Source organism: Nerophis ophidion, linkage group LG12 (assembly GCF_033978795.1).
Source record: "Nerophis ophidion isolate RoL-2023_Sa linkage group LG12, RoL_Noph_v1.0, whole genome shotgun sequence".
NCBI lineage: Eukaryota > Metazoa > Chordata > Actinopteri > Syngnathiformes > Syngnathidae > Nerophis > Nerophis ophidion.
The window spans coordinates 13,539,198-13,549,934 of NC_084622.1; the positions used below are offsets into that span (position 1 = coordinate 13,539,198).

Consider the following 10,737-nt stretch of genomic DNA (forward strand, 5'->3'; position numbering starts at 1 on the left):
GTAACAAAGGAGCCTGAAAGAGAACAGAGCTCAAAGGGAAGGTGAGTCTTTGAGAGAAGACATTGAGGGAGGAAGGAGCCTTCATTTGGAGGCCGAGTGGTTTTGCACGTCTAAGTGTTGTGTCTGGACTCTCCGTCAGCGCCAATGAGAGAAGTCATTGTCTGAGGCGCACAGGAGGAGGGTGTGTGCATTCATCGCACAATTGTTGTTGTGATGAAGAACTACACTTTCAAAGCTTTTGCTATCTCATATCTTTACATTCAACGCAGGCCAGAAGCAGGGGTCACCAACCTTTTTGAAACCAAGAGCTACTTCTTGGGTACTGATTAATGCGAAGGGCTACCAGTTTGATACACACTTAAATAAATGACCAGAAATAGCCAATTTGCTCAATTTACCTTTAATAAATAAATATTTATATATATGTATAAAAAAAATGGGTATTTCATTCCGTGGTACATTTTTTTTCCTTTTACGGAAAGTTTTTTGTAGAGAATAAATGATGAAAAAAACACTTGATTGAACGGTTTAAAAGAGGAGAAAACAGTAAAAAAAATTAAAATTAAATTTTGAAACATAGTTTATCTTCAATTTCGACTCTTTAAAATTCAGAAATTCAACCGAAAAAAAGAAGAGAAGAACTAGCTAATTTGAATCTTTTTGATAAAATTAAAAAAAATAATTTATGGAACATCATTAGTTATTTTTCCTGATTAAGATTAATTTTAGAATTTTGATGACATGTTTTAAATAGGTTAAAATCCAATCTGTTGTTCTACACTCTTACTTCCTGTTTAGTCAGTCACCATGGTTGCTCACTGATCCCACCTGCTAATCACGGTTTCTGCACACCTGTCACTTTTTGATTACTCCCCTATTTAAGCCCGTCCCTTTTCGTTATTCTTTCTGGGACTCTAATTTGCCTTCGAGCAACATTCACGACTGTCTACTACCCGTATGTATTTTCTCGCTAGCTCTTACGCTAAGCCACTTGATATTGCAGCTTTCATGCGAAATGTTTTTGTTTACTCTTTTGTGTCCTTCGTGCCAAGTATAGTTTTTGTATTTTCTATTCCTAGCTTTCATGCTAGCGCCCATGGTTTATTTTTGTCTGTTAGCGCCAGTGTTTTTGTTCATAGTCTGTTTTTGTTAAGTTTGATAAATCATTTAAACTTACCGTTGCTTTGTTCATGTCGACGCATCCACGAAGGGACCAATTTGGCATCACTATGCCAACCAGTCGTAACAAGATTTTCCAGAACAAAAATTTAAAAATAAATTCAAAAGACTTTGAAATACTGCGATGAGGTGACGACTTGTCCAGGGTGTACCCCGCCGGGGTACACCCTGGACAAGTCGCCACCTCATCGCAGATTTTTTAGATTTGCCAGAATAATTTTAATCATGATAAGTTTGAAGAAATATTTCACAAATATTCTTTGTTGAAAAAACAGAAGCTAAAATTAAGAATTAAACTAACATTTATATATTATTCTTTACAATAAAAAAAGAAAAAATACTTGAACATTGATTTAAATTGTCAGGAAAGAAGAGGAAGGAATTTAAAAGGTAAAAAGGTATATGTGTTTAAAAATCCTAAAATCATTTTTAAGGTTGTATTTTTTCTCTAAAATTGTCTTTCTGAAAGTTATAAGAAGCAAAATAAAATAAAAATAAATGAATTTATTTAAACAAATAAAGACCAAGTCCTTAAAATATTTTCTAGGATTTTCAAATTCTATTTGAGTTTTGTCTCTCTTGGAATTAAAAATGTCGAGCAAAGCGAGACCAGCTTGCTAGTAAATAAATAAAATTTAAAAAATAGAGGTAGCTCACTGGTAAGTGCTGCTATTTGAGCTATTTTTAGAACAGGCCAGCGGGCGACTCATCTGGTCCTTACGGGCTACCTGGTGCCCACGGGCACCGCGTTGGTGACCCCTGTTCTATGGGTTTGAAACAGGTTTTCTCTACTTGGGAGACTAAACCAGCACAGAGTGGAAGTTTGCCCAAACACACACCCCTACTGGGTTGCTAGTTGGGATTTTCTTCCACTAATGCACCATATGGTGGCGCTGCTATTAACCCCCAAAGTTGGACCTCCGTAGGGTGAATTGACAACACTATGGACAGAATTTCTAGGCTCAGTCAGGGCGTTGAGGGGATCCGGTTTGGTGGCTGCAGGATTAGGTCTCTGCTTTCTGCAGATGATGTGGTCTTTATGACTTCATCTGGCCATGATCTTCAGCTCTCACTGGATCGGTTCACAGCCGAGTGTGAAGCGGCCGGGATGAGAATCAGCACCTCCAATTCCTAATCCATGGTTCTCGCCCGGAAAAGGGTGGAGTGCCATCTCCGGGTTGGGGAGGAGACTAAGCCTAAAGTGGAGGAGTTCAAGTACCTAGGAGTCTTGTTCTCAAGATTGAGGGAAGAGTGGATGGTGAGATGGACAGGCGGATCGGTGCGGCGTTTTCAGTAATGCGGACGCTGTATTGATCCGTTGTGGTGAAGAAGGAGCTGAGCTGGAAGGCAAAGCTCTCAATTTACCGGTCGATCTACGTTCCCATCCTTACCTATGGTTATGAGCTTTGGGTTATGACTGAAAGAACAAGAACACGGGTACAAGTGTCCCAAATGAGTTTCCTCCGCCGGGTGGCTGGGCTCTCCCTTAGAGATAGGGTGAGAAGCTCTGCCATCCGGGACCAGTTCAAAGTAAAACCGCTGCTCCTCCACATGGTCAGGATGCCACCCGAACGCCTCCTTGGAGAGGTTTTTCGGGCACGTCCGACCGGTAGGAGGCCACGGGGAAGACCCAGGACACGCTGGGAAGATTATATCTCCCGGCTGGCCTGGTTTTGATTGATTGATTGATACTTTTATTAGTAGATTGCACAGTTCAGTACATATTCCGTACAATTGACCACTAAATGGTAACACCCAAATAAGTTTTTCAACTTGTTTAAGTTGGGGTCCACGTTAGTCAATTCACGGTAACGCCTCGGGATTCCCTGGGAAGAGCTGGACGAAGTGGCTTGGGAGAGGGAAGTCTGGGCTTCTTTGCTTAGGCTGCTGCCCCCGCAACCGGACCTCGGATAAGTTGAAGAAGATGGATGGATGGATCACACATCCTTTGTAACGTTGTGGTGTTGTGCCCGATCACCATGACAAAGTAGTTCAATTACGTAGCTTAACTTCTTACTTGGTGGTAGCTTAGCTTCTTTTTTAACAAATCTCTTAGCTACTTTTAGACCCATGTAGCTTGTAGCTTACATTAAAGCTACAAGCTACAATGAGAGAAAAATGGACTGTGACATCAAATTCAAAAATAAATAATATGCAATGAGCTGGAAGAATGAGAACATCCATACATACCGAGAACATCCATGGTGTGTTGCATGTGGGGGGTCGCAGCTCACTGCAGGGTTTGTTCCCCCAGGATACAGATGGACCACTTGTGCATGTAAGGAACATGATTTATTCTCAAAAATCAAAGCGGTACAAAAAACAGAAAACAAACCGACGGAACAACGTGCCGATCGCACTCCAAGCTAAGGCTACCACCCAGCATGGACTAGAGACAAGCAATACTCGCGTAACGGTTGCATGTAGCAAACAAAGAAGCCAGGCCGACTGACTGGCGAAGGCAGGCTTAAATAATGCCTCTGATCAGTGCTTGGGAAACAGGTGAACGTCCCGAACACCAATCAGAGACAGGTGAAAACAATAGGCAACCATAGCAACTAAAACAAACTCAAGGGTGCACAAAAACAGGAATTGAGGGAGTCCAAAACTAACAGAAAATAACGAAACATGATCCGGGCCACGGATCATAACATGATGGTTGTTTGGTGTTCCTATGATGAGTCACAACTGGCTAAGGTTAGGGCCAATCATTATGGACTGGACAATCAGAGGCAAGATAAGGCGGGTCATCGAAACTTGTTAAGTAAAATCCGAGCAGACACTCACGTCACATGACCAGGAGGGAGTCCGAGACAGAGGGACGCTTCAAGCTGACTACTTTAAAACAAAAACATAGTTGAAAATGTGAGAGGAATTCTCTCCCACGGATGAGATTTTTCCTTTAGGGATGAAGATGGGGTGCAGAAAACCACAATAATGTTTGTCCTTGGCCATGTTTACACACATGTATGTGTTTGGAGAAAACTATGCCCAAAACATTAGTTTTTAACTTTGTCAACCACAATCATAAGTGCTCTCTTCATCTAAAAGGTGGAACACAAATGTAGAAACACACATTATAAAGGCTCAGTGACCACATGCGCGGACAGCACCTTTTAGCTCTTATATCCAAAAGTGTGTACACTACTGAATTGGGGTCTTATGGCCTTTTATGTGGACACTTATACTGCCATCTGGTGGTGTCAGAAGAGTATAACATACGATGGAATTTGGAAAAAAAAATGTAAGAATAAGAATTAGCATGTCACTAAACATGAAGTACACGTTTGTGTACTTATGGACTAAGTACATCATGTCAAAAGATGATTCTTATTCTTTATTTTAATTAGGGTCCAATAAGCCTAAATAGTGAAGAAAAATAAAAACAGCATGTAAGAGGATTTATTAAGTGACTTCATAAAAACTTTTTGTCAGGCTTGTCCCTGACAGTTTGGCTATGGTTTATTTTTTTCCTCTGCATTTGTCTTGGTTTCCTCTGTGTGTGTAGTATTTCCTGTCAGCGCTCTTATTTTGTCTGTTTCCTGTGTTTCTCTCTGCGGCTGATTGGCACCTGGCCACACCTGGTGTCAATCAGCCCGCTCCTATTTTTATCTGCTTTTTCCTCCAGTCATTGCTGGATTATTGATGTTGCTACCTGTCGTGTCCTGTTGTGTCGATGCCACCACTACCTGTCTTGTCGCTTGTAGCTTTGTCTACTTTTGTTCACGCTGCTCATGCCATAGTTCCGTTGTGTGACAGTAAGTGTTTTTGTTTTGCGCCTTTTGTTGGTACCCTTTTGATTTGTTCTTGTTTTAGTGTTTAAATCATGTTTTCTTACGCAATGCCTGCGTCCTTCTCTGCATCTTGGGGTTCGTCACCAACAGATTCTGACACTTTTACTGCACATAACACCATTAGCAATTGTTCACAAACTACACACAAGCAATTGGGTTTTTTTTTGTCAACATATAGATGGATGCTGTTTTTTACAGTAGGCAGAGCACATGCATAACATGATAGGGGTGGGCCAAAGAAAAGGCAAGCTAAATAAATACATAGAGTGGCCCCTAGTGGTGGTTGTAGGGTGTCCCCAGCTAAATGACGGATAGTTAATAGCAGTATTTGTACACTTACATGAACATTGATATTATACATGTGGACCATAAATAGAAATGTTCAATGTCGCGTGGCGCGTTTGGGAAATGACCAAATTTCAAAGGTCAAATCAACGTCACAACCCAACATTTAAAGGCCTACTGAAACCCACTACTACCGACCATGCAGTCTGATAGTTTATATATCAATGATGAAATATTAACATTGCAACACATGCCAATACGGCCTTTTTAGTTTATTAAATTACAATTTTAAATTTCGCGCGAAGTATCCTGTTGAAAACGTCGCGGAATGATGACGCGTGATGTCACGGATTGTAGCGGACATTTTGTTCCAGCCCTGATCCCAGCTATAAGTCGTCGGCTTGAATCGCATAATTACACAGTATTATGGACATCTGTGTTGCTGAATCTTTTGCAATTTGTTCAATCAATAACGGAGACGTCAAAGAAGAAAGATGTAGGTGGGAAACGGTGTATTGCGGCCGCCTTTACCAACACAAACACAGCCGGTTTTTCATTGTTTACATTCCCGAAAGATGACGGTGAAGCTTTACTATGGAAAAGAGCGGTCAAGCAAACATGGTTCCCTACCACATGTCAACCGGCAAGTTTTGGTGAGAAAATGGTGGTAATAAGTCGGCTTTTACCGTAGACATGAGCGGAGAGCTTGCGTCGTTCCTCATGCACCTGTCAAAGAGGCAGCTGCGGACTCTCTTGCCTCCTCTGACCGGCCGCCCCGGAACGTGGGACGCTTCCACCGTGGAAATGAGGAAAAAACATAAAATCTCAGCCCGGCCCCAACGGCTGCCTTCGCTTCGCCTCGTCGAGAAACGTGGCTTCCCTCAGAGACACTGGCGGTCACCACACTCCTCCGACTTTCACTAAAACGCTAAAACACTAGTAACACAATAAGCAGATAAGGGATTTTCCAGAATTATCCTAGCAAATTTGTCTAATAACATCTGAATGATATTTATTTTTTGTATAGCGCATTTTCTCTAGTGACTCAAAGCGCTTTACATAGTGAAACCCAATATCTAAGTTACATTTAAACCATTGTGGGTGGCACTGGGAGCAGGTGGGTAAAGTGTCTTGCCCAAGGACACAACGGCAGTGACTAGGTTGGCGGAAGCGGGAATCGAACCTGCAACCCTCAAGTTGCTGGCACAGCCGCTCTACCAACCGAGCTATACCGCCCCTATCTGAATCGCTTTACCTTCTAGTTTCTTTTTCCCTAGTCCTTCACTCTCACTTTCCTCTTCCACGAATCTTTCATCCTCGTTCAAATTAATGGGGAAATCGTGGCTTTCTCGAGTCTGAATCGCTCTAGCTGCTGGTGGCCATGATTGTAAACAATGTTCGGATGTGAGGAGCTCCACAACCCGTGACTGATTTGTATTCATTAGTCCAATTCCACTCTCGACTGACAGGGGGCGCCTGCTTTTTTAAATACCAGACCGAGTCTTCCAGTTGTCCTCCTGGTCTGGCAGTAGAAGTCATTGCCTTTGGCTGTAGCGCCGCCTTCATCTCTGCGAACCCCATCACCTTCCCTGCTGGCCTCGTATAACCGCCGCCTGCTTTTTTTTTTGTTTGTTTGTTATAAGGTGGCACGAAGTGCAGAGGCACCCACGATGTGGAAAGGGCGCGTGACTTTAAAACAGTCAACCCTCCGCACGTCGCCCTCGTCTCATTAGCCTTGTCCTGGCGGCACAGGCGGGTCATCGGGGCCACGCCGCCGGGCCATCAGGATGATGGCGAATGTATTTATCGAGGTCGGCCTGAAACGGGAGTCACCGTGGTCGCCGGTATTAATAGCGCTGGTCTGAAAAACATGTTGCCGGGTAGAATAATTCTAATCATGATTGTAAAAATACCAAAGTGCTGCAAGCAAACAGGTGCAGCATTAAATACAGTGCTGGCTTTTGGAGTCATTATTCATAAAAATTTACCCTAGGGCAGGGGTGTCAAACTCATTTTAGATCGGGGGCCACATGGAGAAAAATGTACTCCCATTTGGGGTCGGACTGGTAAAATCCCTGCACGATAACTTAAAAATAAAGACACCTTCAGATTGTTTTCTGTGTTTAAAAATAGAAGAAGCACATTCTGAAAATGTACAAATCATAATGTAGTTTTTTTACACTTACATTTTGCACTTAGGGGGAGGGGGTTAGCGGGGGTGTATAATGTAGCCCGGAGGAGTTAGGGCGTACTTGCCAACCCTCCCGGATTTTCTGGGAGACTCACGAAATTCAGCGCCTCTCCCGAAAACCTCCCGGGACATATTTTCTCCCGAAATTCAGTCGGAACTGGAGGCCACGCCCCCTCAAGCTCCATGAGAACAGACTCAGCAATGTTGTGACCCTCTTAAACAGGACAATACTACTATCTACTGTACATAGAATAGAATAGAATGTACTTTATTGATCCCTGGGGGATATTCAGCACCACAGTTCGCTCACAATAAACAATGATGATAATAAATAATATAATATATTATGTATACAATATATAATATATGAATAATATAAATATATTCTACATATATTCTACATTTAAGTGCGGTCAAGGAACATATGCATTTATACAGTCTGATCTGAAGCCCACAGTAAAGAGACGTAACTTCATCACGTCGCCTGGTTATTGACTCCAACCCAATGTATTACACCGTCGACTGTGATTTTATTACTGTTTATTTGATAGGTGCCGTCGGAAATTCAACTATTTATTTTATTTATATATACAATAAAATAAATATATATAGCTAGAATTCACTGAAAGTAAAGTATTTCATACACATATATATATATATATATATATATATATATATATATATATATATATATATATACATATTGCACCCGGGGATAGGTTGATTGGCAACACTAAATTGGCCCTAGTGTGTGAATGTGAGTGTGAATGTTGTCTGTCTATCTGTGTTGGTCCTGCGATGAGGTGGCGACTTGTCCAGGGTGTACCCCGCCTTCCGCCCGATTGTAGCTGAGAAAGGCGCCAGCGCCCCCCGCGACCCCGAAAGGAAATAAGCGGTAGAAAATGGATGGATATATATATATATATATATATATATATATATATATATATATATATATATATAAATGTCTTGATTGGATTATCCAGAGAATAGTGCTCGATACCGTGGTAGAGAAAAGCGCTATATAAATATAATTATCTGAGAGCCATATGTAGTCATCAAAAGAGCCACATCTGGCTCTAGAGCCATAGGTTCCCTACCCCTGCCTTACAGTCCGTGACGTCACGCGTACACGTCGTCATTCCGCGGCGTTTTCAACAAGAAACTCCCGGGAAATTTAAAATTGCAATTTAGTAAACTAACACGGCCGTATTGGCATGTGTTGCAATGTTAATATTTCATCATTGATATATAAACTATCAGACTGCGTGGTTGGTAGTAGTTGGTTTCAGTAGGCCTTTAACAACGTGTTTATTCTCAACACAGTACCCGCGGACAAAAGCCAGGCTGATGGAACAAGCAGGGCCGCTTTAAAAAAAGTGTTTTGCAGATAATAAATATCTCTTCCATCCCCTCCGGCCTTCTGCAAAAACTCCATGAAAATATGATCCAACATGTTTGAATTATGACTATTCGCTATTGAAAAAAAGCAACGGGGATGTCAGTTTCCCTGCTTTGCTTTGACAGAGACGATTGTGAATATTCAATATGTCTATATTTCATGTTTAAGGCCTCATTATGACATTCCTAAGCCTTTTTTTTTTTTTTTTACCTTGGAAAAATGTGGACCTGACTGTAAAATCAAACTCCTGTTGTATAAAGGTACAGCCATAATTGCACAGTCCAGCACTTGTTCTTGTTGCAAAAATATCGGACACGCACAAAATGCATTTGCACACCATCATAACAACTGACTTTTTCAGGACGTTTCGATAAAAAAAAAAATGGAAAAAATATTTGTATACAAAAATAAAAAGTACACATTTTAAAAATTAAGAAGTACAAACAAAAATTATTTCCAAATAGCAGCACATTACATGAAAAAGTGTTAAAGTACCAATGATTGTCAACGTGGATGGGGGCGTGGTCGGCGCGCCGCCTCTAGGAAGTGAAGTGAATTCTATTTATATAGCGCTTTTCTCTAGTGACTCAAAGGGCTTTTACATAGTGAAACCCAATATCTAAGTATTTAAACCAGTGTGGGTGGCACTGGGAGCAGGTGGGTGAAATGTCTTGCCCAACGACACAACGGCAGTGACTAAGATGGTGGAAGCAGGGATCAAACCTGGAACCCCAAGTTGCTGGCATGGCCACTCTACCAACCGAGCTTTAACGCCCCAGAAAAATTTAAAATGGCCTTTCATGATGAAAAAAAATAACACCTGTAGGACATGATTATGTTGCAGGCAAATTAACAAGAATGGGGTTTGTATCGACCGGCCTCGAAGCACACCTGGAAGGGGATTGGATTACCCAGCTGGAGATGATCATCCAATCAACTGCCATGCTAATCAGCAGCACACATTGTTGGAGTCGGACTTGCCGGTGAGCTGACACAGTTGCTGGACATTGCCGGAGAGAAAAGGCCAAAAAAGACGGGAAAGTCACGGAGCAGAGAGCAAAGACTGAAAAGTTGTAGCGTGGAGTGCGGTCCTGGCGTGTGTGCACTCACAAATAAAGAGGTTGATGAAACCAGACCCCGGGCTACTGTGAGGATCTGTCTGTAACAGGGGACCCACGGGAGAAAGACTACCACGGTCACACACACAAATTATTCTCTGCATTTGACCCATCACACTTGATCACCATCTGGGAGGTGAGGGGAGCAGCAGCAGTGGCCGCACCCTGGAATCATTTTTGGTGATCCAACCCCCAATTCCAACCCTTGATGCTGAGTGCCAAGCAGGGAGGTAAATGGCTCCCATTTTTATAGTCTTTGGTTTGACTCAGCCGGGGTTTGAACTGTGGACCTACCAATCTCAGGGAGAACACTCTAACCACCAGGCCACCGAGAAGGTGAGTACATGTCCTCACCAGATGTTAGTTCAAATCTCATCTCCTTCGCTCATTCGCTCCACTCTAGAGAGAAGAAAAGGTGATCAAGTTCCAGGTTTTCGGATTTCCTTGACAGAAAAACACGGGCTTCGCTACTCTACAATAAATGATGCCTGGGGCTCTGCCAACTACAGACGTGGCAGCTGTAAGTTGGATTTTTTTATTTTTTTTCAGCAAATAAGTTATCCTAGCATGCTGTTATAATATACAAAGTTGCACAGATGATAGCAGTCTATACAAAAGTGCACAGATGTTAGCAGTGTGTACTGTTATGATCCGCTGCCCGGATCATAGCATATTCTAGTTTTGTTCCTTTTTTGTATCATACTCTGCTAATGTTTGCCTTAGTTCCTGGTTTGCTCTGTTACCATAGTTTCTGATTTGTTCCACCTG

The 10,737-nt window shown here is 42.1% G+C and overlaps 1 long non-coding RNA gene across 1 annotated transcript in view; it reads left to right on the top strand.

Moving 5' to 3' along the window:
* LOC133563775 (uncharacterized) overlaps window positions 1-10,011 on the top strand; it is a 108,700-nt gene extending 98,689 nt beyond the window's left edge. The window contains exon 4 of the long non-coding RNA XR_009809105.1: window positions 9,696-10,011. This is a non-coding gene — a long non-coding RNA (uncharacterized LOC133563775). The remainder of the gene's footprint in view (window positions 1-9,695) is intronic.
* Window positions 10,012-10,737: the final 726 nt, after the last annotated feature.